Source organism: Lactuca serriola, chromosome 6, assembly GCF_051521515.1.
Source record: "Lactuca serriola cultivar US96UC23 chromosome 6, Lser_US96UC23_V15, whole genome shotgun sequence".
Lineage (NCBI taxonomy): Eukaryota > Viridiplantae > Streptophyta > Magnoliopsida > Asterales > Asteraceae > Lactuca > Lactuca serriola.
Genome location: NC_136413.1, coordinates 54839317 through 54849458, shown reverse-complemented (window position 1 = coordinate 54849458; position 10142 = coordinate 54839317).

Here is a 10142-nt window from a genome sequence, read left to right as displayed (position 1 = left end):
AAAGACTGAATAGACTCGGTGAGTCCTTTCGAGTGGACTTGGCGAGTAGCATGAAGATTAGGAGGAACTCGACGAGTTGGATGAGCAACTTTGCGAGTCTGTTGAAGTTTGCCTTGGACTCGGCGAGTCAGGTCGCGAAACCCCGAACCCTTAAAGTTAAGACTCAAATCAGTGAGTCGAGTGGAGACTCAGTGAGTTGGACAGGACAGGACTCGGAAATCGGTGGACTCGGCGAGTAACGGGTTGACTCGGCGAGTCGAGTCGCGAATGGAAGGACTCTGAGCATATGAACTCGGTGATTCAGTAGGCAGACTCGGCCAGTAGGGTTGACCTGGAAGGTTGACTTTGACCAGGACTTAGACTTTGACCATAGTTGACTTAGTTGACTTTCGGAGGACAGTTAGACTAAGTGTTATATTGGCATTGGTAGCTCGGGGAGCTAGTGGAGCCGCAGTTCAGAAGAGTTGTCGGGCAGCAGTAGAGGGGTTTCAACAAGTTCGGCAAGTTCAGGTGAGTTTCCCTTTTGTGTGAATGGGTCTAAGGCCACAATGTCGGCCCATGTAGTTATGAGTAGAAGACTCGAGGGTTAGCCCTAGGCGCGATCTCTGAGAAGGAAAAGAAGTAGTACAGCAGTTGATAGATTGAGGAGTTCAGGGTTGCGAGTTTGAGAAACTCCCCATCGGTTAGTGCGTGCAATGGTGATGGTTAGTACGTGATTGGGAATTCAGGTTGGAGGATCGCCTGTAGGACTCGAGCGGGTCGGAATGAAGATCATGGGGACAGATAGCATGGGATGCTTTCGTGTTAGCAAACAGTGGCAGAGGCAGCATGTAGAGCATAGTAGAGCGGCAGGGGAGCCGCAGCTTTCTCCAGCAACGGTCAGTGGTGGAAAGTGTTGTAAGACTACGAGGCAGTCGTAACATTCACTAGCAGTCAGAGATGGAAGGTGTTGTAAGACTACGGGTAAGCCGTAGCATTCCATAGTAGCTTCGTTAGCGGAGTTGGGGCGAGGCCCTTATCTCCTAGTGATCGGATAAGGATCAGGAATGGGTAGTGCATGAGAATAGTAGGGAGTTTGCCTGTATAGCCCTAGAGAGGTAAGACCTTGGGAGAGGCCGCTCCAGGATGTAGTTGGGTGAGACCCGTGGGCGAGGCCCGTGTGAGAGTAGCAGTATAGGTGAGACTTGAGAGCAGGGTTGCTTAGTAGTATGGTTGGGTGAGACCCGTAGGCGAGGCCCGAGTGAGAGTGGTTAGACGAGTGGGACTAGAAGGATATAGGCGGGTGAGACCCGTGGGCGAGGCCCGTGAGTTTTAGCAGCACAGCTGGGACCTGGTAGGGACGTTAGTGTCGAGATAGGGGATCGAGGATCCCAGAAGTGTAGCGCCTGAATGGCAGAATAGATGGGGCAGTTATAGGTGGTCGGAGTTTCTTCGAAAGTCGCAGGGAGCGACTGGGAGTTGCGTTGGGGCTAGCGACCGATGGGAGCCAGTAATCCAGATATTGATAGACTGGTGGGGACCAGGGTGGTACTAGTTCATTCGGAAGGCAGATAAGGAATGGCGGAAATTTTTAGCCAGTAGCAGTGCTGGTAAGCGGTCTATGGTGGAATTCAGTTAGTTGATCGAGGGATGCTCGGCACCAAGTTATGACAGAGAGGAGTGTTAGTGGATACTGGCGGTAATGACTCGTACTGGAAGTAGCGGGGGTGATGGAGTTGGTGAAGGATGGGACCTTCACAGTGACAAAGGAAATAGTTGGTTATGGAATGTTGCCCTGGAAAGGGCGGAAATCGCGCAAGGAAAGAGGGGGTGAACCCTTATGGGTTCAGTTGCAGTACTCGGAGAGTGCCAGAAGGATTGTCGGTTGAGTAAGTTGTGTTTCCAGAATGTTTAGGATCAGGGTTGAACCGAGATTATTATCCGCAAGGATTAATGTTAGTCAGAATGACCGAGCGAAAGACTAGCGAAGGTAGGCAGCTGGTGTTGGAGTAATTAGTAGAGTATCGGAAGCAGATCGCAGGCGGTTGGCCATAGCAAACTTCGAGGACGAAGTTTAGTTTAAGTGGGGGAGAGTTGTAACACCCAAAATCAGGAAGGTCAAGAAAGGAAAGGAAACTCTAAGTCAAGGGGGGTCAACTCGTCGAGTCCAAGGAGGAACTCGGCGAGTCCGAGCGGGATCCGGGTCGAGGAGTAAGTAACCGACTCGGCGAGTCGGAGAATGGACTCGACGAGTCCGGTCTGAAGAGGGAAACCTTAAATCCAGGACTTTGTGCACTATTTAAGCACCTCATTCTCTTCCTTAGGGTTCCTTTACAGCTTCCCTCATCCAGAACATCGAACCCTAGCCACCATATCCGTTTTGAGCAAAGATCTAGCCTTGGTGTTGTGATTTGAAGCTTGGAAGAGAAGGAAGTTCATAGTGGTGAAAGAGGAAGCCTTGGATCCAGTGTTGGTGTGACTTTTCAGAGCACTTGAAGGTAAGAAGTCATTACCTTCACTCCTTTGCTCATGGTTTCCTTGTTGTCATGAGATTTGGGGCTTTTATGCTATGTCCTTGAGCTGATTGGAGTTAGAAGTCTAGATCTGAAGTTGCTACTTCAGATCTAAGTGTATTTTGGCCTAGAGAGTCATAAAGTATCAGTCTTGGGGGTGTAGGTGAAGCATGGTTGTCATAAACCCGAGTATGGAGTGTTTTGGGCCTAGATCTCCTTAGCTACACGTAAAGTTTGCAACTTTACCTGAGGAATAGGCCTTGGAAGAATGGATCTATAGTTTGGAGTCCCTACATGACTCAAAAAGCTTCTGAATGTATGAATGACTGAATAGACTCCGCGAGTCCTTCGAGTGGACTCGACGAGTAGCATGAAGATTAAAAGGAACTTGACGAGTTGGATGAGCAACTCGGCGAGTCTGTTGAAGTTTGCCTTGGACTCGGCGAGTCAGGTCGCGAAACCCCGAACCCTTCGAGTTAACACTCGAATCAATGAGTCGAGTGGAGACTCAGTGAGTTGGACAGGACAGGACTCAGAAATCGGTGGACTTGGCGAGTCATGGGTTGACTCGGCGAGTCGAGTCGCGAATGGAAGGACTCTGAGCATATGAACTCGGCGATTCAGTAGGCAGACTCGGCCAGTAGGGTTGACCTGGAAGGTTGACTTTGACCAGGACTTAGACTTTGACCATAGTTGACTTAGTTGACTTTCGGAGGACAGTTAGACTAAGTGTTATATTGGCATTGGTAGCTCGGGGAGCTAGTGGAGCCGCAGTTCAGAAGAGTTGTCGGGCAGCAGTAGAGGGGTTTCAACAAGTTCGGCAAGTTCAGGTGAGTTTCCCTTTTGTGTGAATGGGTCTAAGGCCACAATGTCGGCCCATGTAGTTATGAGTAGAAGACTCGAGGGTTAGCCCTAGGCGCGATCTCTAAGAAGGAAAAGAAGTAGTACAGCAGTTGATAGATTGAGGAGTTCAGGGTTGCGAGTTTGAGAAACTCCCCATCGGTTAGTGCGTGCAATGGTGATGGTTAGTACGTGATTGGGAATTCAGGTTGGAGGATCGCCTGTAGGACTCGAGCGGGTCGGAATGAAGATCATGGGGACAGATAGCATGGGATGCTTTCGTGTTAGCAGACAGTGGCAGAGGCAGCATGTAGAGCATAGTAGAGCGGCAGGGGAGCCGCAGCTTTCTCCAGCAACGGTCAGTGGTGGAAAGTGTTGTAAGACTACGAGGCAGTCGTAACATTCACTAGCAGTCAGAGATGGAAGGTGTTGTAAGACTACGGGTAAGCCGTAGCATTCCATAGTAGCTTCGTTAGCGGAGTTGGGGCGAGGCCCTTATCTCCTAGTGATCGGATAAGGATCAGGAATGGGTAGTGCATGAGAATAGTAGGGAGTTTGCCTGTATAGCCCTAGAGAGGTAAGACCTTGGGAGAGGCCGCTCCAGGATGTAGTTGGGTGAGACCCGTGGGCGAGGCCCGTGTGAGAGTAGCAGTATAGGTGAGACTTGAGAGCAGGGTTGCTTAGTAGTATGGTTGGGTGAGACCCGTAGGCGAGGCCCGAGTGAGAGTGGTTAGACGAGTGGGACTAGAAGGATATAGGCGGGTGAGACCCGTGGGCGAGGCCCGTGAGTTTTAGCAGCACAGCTGGGACCTGGTAGGGACGTTAGTGTCGAGATAGGGGATCGAGGATCCCAGAAGTGTAGCGCCTGAATGGCAGAATAGATGGGGCAGTTATAGGTGGTCGGAGTTTCTTCGAAAGTCGCAGGGAGCGACTGGGAGTTGCGTTGGGGCTAGCGACCGATGGGAGCCAATAATCCAGATATTGATAGACTGGTGGGGACCAGGGTGGTACTAGTTCATTCGGAAGGCAGATAAGGAATGGCGGAAATTTTTAGCCAGTAGCAGTGCTGGTAAGCGGTCTATGGTGGAATTCAGTTAGTTGATCGAGGGATGCTCGGCACCAAGTTATGACAGAGAGGAGTGTTAGTGGATACTGGCGGTAATGACTCGTACTGGAAGTAGCGGGGGTGATGGAGTTGGTGAAGGATGGGACCTTCACAGTGACAAAGGAAATAGTTGGTTATGGAATGTTGCCCTGGAAAGGGCGGAAATCGCGCAAGGAAAGAGGGGGTGAACCCTTATGGGTTCAGTTGCAGTACTCGGAGAGTGCCAGAAGGATTGTCGGTTGAGTAAGTTGTGTTTCCAGAATGTTTAGGATCAGGGTTGAACCGAGATTATTATCCGCAAGGATTAATGTTAGTCAGAATGACCGAGCGAAAGACTAGCGAAGGTAGGCAGCTGGTGTTGGAGTAATTAGTAGAGTATCGGAAGCAGATCGCAGGCGGTTGGCCATAGCAAACTTCGAGGACGAAGTTTAGTTTAAGTGGGGGAGAGTTGTAACACCCAAAATCAGGAAGGTCAAGAAAGGAAAGGAAACTCTAAGTCAAGGGGGGTCAACTCGTCGAGTCCAAGGAGGAACTCGGCGAGTCCGAGCGGGATCCGGGTCGAGGAGTAAGTAACCGACTCGGCGAGTCGGAGAATGGACTCGACGAGTCCGGTCTGAAGAGGGAAACCTTAAATCCAGGACTTTGTGCACTATTTAAGCACCTCATTCTCTTCCTTAGGGTTCCTTTACAGCTTCCCTCATCCAGAACATCGAACCCTAGCCACCATATCCGTTTTGAGCAAAGATCTAGCCTTGGTGTTGTGATTTGAAGCTTGGAAGAGAAGGAAGTTCATAGTGGTGAAAGAGGAAGCCTTGGATCCAGTGTTGGTGTGACTTTTCAGAGCACTTGAAGGTAAGAAGTCATTACCTTCACTCCTTTGCTCATGGTTTCCTTGTTGTCATGAGATTTGGGGCTTTTATGCTATGTCCTTGAGCTGATTGGAGTTAGAAGTCTAGATCTGAAGTTGCTACTTCAGATCTAAGTGTATTTTGGCCTAGAGAGTCATAAAGTATCAGTCTTGGGGGTGTAGGTGAAGCATGGTTGTCATAAACCCGAGTATGGAGTGTTTTGGGCCTAGATCTCCTTAGCTACACGTAAAGTTTGCAACTTTACCTGAGGAATAGGCCTTGGAAGAATGGATCTATAGTTTGGAGTCCCTACATGACTCAAAAAGCTTCTGAATGTATGAATGACTGAATAGACTCCGCGAGTCCTTCGAGTGGACTCGACGAGTAGCATGAAGATTAAAAGGAACTTGACGAGTTGGATGAGCAACTCGGCGAGTCTGTTGAAGTTTGCCTTGGACTCGGCGAGTCAGGTCGCGAAACCCCGAACCCTTCGAGTTAACACTCGAATCAATGAGTCGAGTGGAGACTCAGTGAGTTGGACAGGACAGGACTCAGAAATCGGTGGACTTGGCGAGTCATGGGTTGACTCGGCGAGTCGAGTCGCGAATGGAAGGACTCTGAGCATATGAACTCGGCGATTCAGTAGGCAGACTCGGCCAGTAGGGTTGACCTGGAAGGTTGACTTTGACCAGGACTTAGACTTTGACCATAGTTGACTTAGTTGACTTTCGGAGGACAGTTAGACTAAGTGTTATATTGGCATTGGTAGCTCGGGGAGCTAGTGGAGCCGCAGTTCAGAAGAGTTGTCGGGCAGCAGTAGAGGGGTTTCAACAAGTTCGGCAAGTTCAGGTGAGTTTCCCTTTTGTGTGAATGGGTCTAAGGCCACAATGTCGGCCCATGTAGTTATGAGTAGAAGACTCGAGGGTTAGCCCTAGGCGCGATCTCTAAGAAGGAAAAGAAGTAGTACAGCAGTTGATAGATTGAGGAGTTCAGGGTTGCGAGTTTGAGAAACTCCCCATCGGTTAGTGCGTGCAATGGTGATGGTTAGTACGTGATTGGGAATTCAGGTTGGAGGATCGCCTGTAGGACTCGAGCGGGTCGGAATGAAGATCATGGGGACAGATAGCATGGGATGCTTTCGTGTTAGCAGACAGTGGCAGAGGCAGCATGTAGAGCATAGTAGAGCGGCAGGGGAGCCGCAGCTTTCTCCAGCAACGGTCAGTGGTGGAAAGTGTTGTAAGACTACGAGGCAGTCGTAACATTCACTAGCAGTCAGAGATGGAAGGTGTTGTAAGACTACGGGTAAGCCGTAGCATTCCATAGTAGCTTCGTTAGCAGAGTTGGGGCGAGGCCCTTATCTCCTAGTGATCGGATAAGGATCAGGAATGGGTAGTGCATGAGAATAGTAGGGAGTTTGCCTGTATAGCCCTAGAGAGGTAAGACCTTGGGAGAGGCCGCTCCAGGATGTAGTTGGGTGAGACCCGTGGGCGAGGCCCGTGTGAGAGTAGCAGTATAGGTGAGACTTGAGAGCAGGGTTGCTTAGTAGTATGGTTGGGTGAGACCCGTAGGCGAGGCCCGAGTGAGAGTGGTTAGACGAGTGGGACTAGAAGGATATAGGCGGGTGAGACCCGTGGGCGAGGCCCGTGAGTTTTAGCAGCACAGCTGGGACCTGGTAGGGACGTTAGTGTCGAGATAGGGGATCGAGGATCCCAGAAGTGTAGCGCCTGAATGGCAGAATAGATGGGGCAGTTATAGGTGGTCGGAGTTTCTTCGAAAGTCGCAGGGAGCGACTGGGAGTTGCGTTGGGGCTAGCGACCGATGGGAGCCAATAATCCAGATATTGATAGACTGGTGGGGACCAGGGTGGTACTAGTTCATTCGGAAGGCAGATAAGGAATGGCGGAAATTTTTAGCCAGTAGCAGTGCTGGTAAGCGGTCTATGGTGGAATTCAGTTAGTTGATCGAGGGATGCTCGGCACCAAGTTATGACAGAGAGGAGTGTTAGTGGATACTGGCGGTAATGACTCGTACTGGAAGTAGCGGGGGTGATGGAGTTGGTGAAGGATGGGACCTTCACAGTGACAAAGGAAATAGTTGGTTATGGAATGTTGCCCTGGAAAGGGCGGAAATCGCGCAAGGAAAGAGGGGGTGAACCCTTATGGGTTCAGTTGCAGTACTCGGAGAGTGCCAGAAGGATTGTCGGTTGAGTAAGTTGTGTTTCCAGAATGTTTAGGATCAGGGTTGAACCGAGATTATTATCCGCAAGGATTAATGTTAGTCAGAATGACCGAGCGAAAGACTAGCGAAGGTAGGCAGCTGGTGTTGGAGTAATTAGTAGAGTATCGGAAGCAGATCGCAGGCGGTTGGCCATAGCAAACTTCGAGGACGAAGTTTAGTTTAAGTGGGGGAGAGTTGTAACACCCAAAATCAGGAAGGTCAAGAAAGGAAAGGAAACTCTAAGTCAAGGGGGGTCAACTCGTCGAGTCCAAGGAGGAACTCGGCGAGTCCGAGCGGGATCCGGGTCGAGGAGTAAGTAACCGACTCGGCGAGTCGGAGAATGGACTCGACGAGTCCGGTCTGAAGAGGGAAACCTTAAATCCAGGACTTTGTGCACTATTTAAGCACCTCATTCTCTTCCTTAGGGTTCCTTTACAGCTTCCCTCATCCAGAACATCGAACCCTAGCCACCATATCCGTTTTGAGCAAAGATCTAGCCTTGGTGTTGTGATTTGAAGCTTGGAAGAGAAGGAAGTTCATAGTGGTGAAAGAGGAAGCCTTGGATCCAGTGTTGGTGTGACTTTTCAGAGCACTTGAAGGTAAGAAGTCATTACCTTCACTCCTTTGCTCATGGTTTCCTTGTTGTCATGAGATTTGGGGCTTTTATGCTATGTCCTTGAGCTGATTGGAGTTAGAAGTCTAGATCTGAAGTTGCTACTTCAGATCTAAGTGTATTTTGGCCTAGAGAGTCATAAAGTATCAGTCTTGGGGGTGTAGGTGAAGCATGGTTGTCATAAACCCGAGTATGGAGTGTTTTGGGCCTAGATCTCCTTAGCTACACGTAAAGTTTGCAACTTTACCTGAGGAATAGGCCTTGGAAGAATGGATCTATAGTTTGGAGTCCCTACATGACTCAAAAAGCTTCTGAATGTATGAATGACTGAATAGACTCCGCGAGTCCTTCGAGTGGACTCGACGAGTAGCATGAAGATTAAAAGGAACTTGACGAGTTGGATGAGCAACTCGGCGAGTCTGTTGAAGTTTGCCTTGGACTCGGCGAGTCAGGTCGCGAAACCCCGAACCCTTCGAGTTAACACTCGAATCAATGAGTCGAGTGGAGACTCAGTGAGTTGGACAGGACAGGACTCAGAAATCGGTGGACTTGGCGAGTCATGGGTTGACTCGGCGAGTCGAGTCGCGAATGGAAGGACTCTGAGCATATGAACTCGGCGATTCAGTAGGCAGACTCGGCCAGTAGGGTTGACCTGGAAGGTTGACTTTGACCAGGACTTAGACTTTGACCATAGTTGACTTAGTTGACTTTCGGAGGACAGTTAGACTAAGTGTTATATTGGCATTGGTAGCTCGGGGAGCTAGTGGAGCCGCAGTTCAGAAGAGTTGTCGGGCAGCAGCAGAGGGGTTTCAACATGTTCGGCAAGTGCAGGTGAGTTTCCCTTTTGTGTGAATGGGTCTAAGGCCACAATGTCGGCCCATGTAGTTATGAGTAGAAGACCCGGGGGTTAGCCCTAGGCACAGTATGCTAGTATGAGATTCAGGACGAGGTCCAATGATAGCGGGCGGGTGCCCAAGGAATGGTTTATATGATAGTTTGTACTTGTTTTCTGTGTGATACATGTATGTGCCTGGTAGGGAGGTGAGTGTGGGCGAGGTCCCGTATCTCACCAATAGCAGAGTGTGGGTGATGTTTCACATCTAATTAGCAGCAGATCAGGGGCGAGGCACAAGTTAGGGAAAGAGTGAGTGTGGGCGTGGCCCGTATCTCACTATCAGTAGGAGCGTGGACGGGGTTCCATGAATCATCAGTAGCAGGATAAGGGCGAGGCCCATGATAGGCGAGGCCTTAGGACAGGATCCATTAGTATATGTTTAGCTTATGTGTTGTGATATGTTTATATGCTATTATATGTTACTAGGCGAGGCCCAGTGACAGGAGAGGCCTAAGTGAAACAAATCTATATCCGAGCGGGGCTCGAAGCCAGGTGAGGCTTGGAGTGGCGGGGCCGTTGTAGCGGGCGAGGCCCAAGGCAGGGGGCGAGGCCCAGAATAGCGGGCGTGGCCCAATGTGTGCAATATGTGGTTATGCATGTTATGTGGTACGTTGGGGAACTCACTAAGCTTTGTGCTTACGGTTTTCAGTTTTGGTTTCAGGTACTTCCGTCAGTGGAGGGAAGAGCTCGGGGTGATCGCATGGCATACACCATAGATTAAACCGTCTGGGATGTTTACTCTGATAATGAACATATGTTTTGGAAATTAGTACTCTGATTATGTTATGGATTGATAATTATGTTTTAAGTAATGTTTTATAAAAGAAATTTTTAGTCTGAAATTTTGGGACGTTACAGAAAGTATAGTGAGAAAAACTCACCTCACAATGTCGAACCACACTGAAAACCTCCGACTGTTGGCTCACGAGAATCCCAAACTATCACAACAAAGCAACCATCCAATTAAAAGTGTATTACCATCCGTGACTAACAATACATACTTAGGGTAAGTGTCTATTTTACCCTTTCCCTAATTGGGCCAAGGCCTAAGCCCAAATTCTTGATCCAAAAGGCCCAAATTACCTCAAGGCCCATAATTGGCCCAATTTTCTAAATTGGGCCCAAACCCCTT